This window comes from Mustela nigripes, unplaced genomic scaffold (assembly GCF_022355385.1).
Source record: "Mustela nigripes isolate SB6536 unplaced genomic scaffold, MUSNIG.SB6536 HiC_scaffold_148, whole genome shotgun sequence".
NCBI classification, from domain to species: domain Eukaryota; kingdom Metazoa; phylum Chordata; class Mammalia; order Carnivora; family Mustelidae; genus Mustela; species Mustela nigripes.
Genome location: NW_026739562.1, coordinates 3,640,008 through 3,641,540, shown reverse-complemented (window position 1 = coordinate 3,641,540; position 1,533 = coordinate 3,640,008).

Here is a 1,533-nt window from a genome sequence, read left to right as displayed (position 1 = left end):
GATGCGGGACTCGATCCCAGAACCCTGAGATCACGACCTGAGCCGAAGGCAGCAGCTTAACCCACTGAGCCACCCAGGCACCCACCTAAGGTTTTTTTTTTTGTTATTTGCAGGCACAACTATATTATCTGAAATAAAAGTGATCTAATACTGTTAAAGAAAATTCAAATCATTAAAATAAGAATTAAAAAAAAATACTATGCTGAATGAATCATGATATATGGCTTTGTATTTATGATCTGTGCATTTAAAGAATTAGAATTATCGATCTATGTGTAAGTCATACCCATATAGACACACACATACATGCATAAAAATGTGGTGTGACCACTTGATGAAAGAAAAACCATTGATTACATCATTTCTAAGATAGTAAAATCATAAAATCATTTTCTGGGCCCTTTAAATGCACCCAGTAAGTGCCCACGAGATAGAAAATCCTTAGGAAACTGTGTTAGGCACCTAAACAGAGATTCAGGAGTTAGTCCACACTCATCTTCTCTCTGTTTTCCTGTTTGCCTTTCCAAAAATAGGTTTCTATGTTTTCTCCTATTTGCTTCTCTTCTTCCTCTAACTCATATGGATTATAATTGCCCAGGCCCAATCTTCTGAGACTCCTTTGAAACACTATTTCCAGTCTTACCTACGGGCCGCATGCCCTGAAACCCATGGATGAAGTTTTCTCCACCATGCACCTTACTCAGGCCTTAGGACACCTTAGGAGTCTCTGGAAAGAGATCAGGCAAAACCAAAATGATTGTTTGGTGGCTTGTGGGCTAAATAATTTATTGTTTAATTAACTTCTCTGTTTTCTCATTAGCTGTAATTTTATGTAAAGAGAAATCATTTATTTAAGAAAAATATGGTAGATTTAATTTGTTTTTCCTGCAGCAGAAAGTGGTCCATGTGCAGACTTAAAATTTGAATTCTATTGCTTGTGTCCAGCTCACTTGTAGGATCACTATTTATCATAGCGGGGTCTGCAAAATCTAAATAATTCCCAAAGCAAAAGCATTTTAAAAATCTAGAATCAGGGGTACTGGGTGGCTCAGTGGGTTAAGCTTCTGCTTTCGGTTCAGGTCATGATCTCAGGGTCCTGGGATCGAGCCCCGAAGTGAGCTTTCTGCTCAGCAGGGAGCCTGCTTCCTCCTCTCTCTCTGCCCGCCTCTCTGCCTGCTTCTGATCTCTCTCTCTCTCTCTCTCTCTCTCTCTCTGTCAAATAAATAAATAAAATCTTTTAAAAAATCTAGAATCATTTACAATTAAGGGGGATCCATAAAGACTTAATGTGGGAGGTCTGTCCATTTCTAATTTAGTGACTTGAATGACTTTATGGTCTATACCTCTTCTGTAACTACTTGGCACATGCATTAGGCTAATTGCCACAACCCTGTATGTATAGGATATATCAGAGACACTAATCTGGAGGAACCCCAATGTCCTCTCTGAGTTTCATTTAGTTGTTCAGTTGGATAGTCTTTATTTTTTTTTTCCTTTATGCTGCCCTCTACTCTGGAGGCTGACTTGTAGACG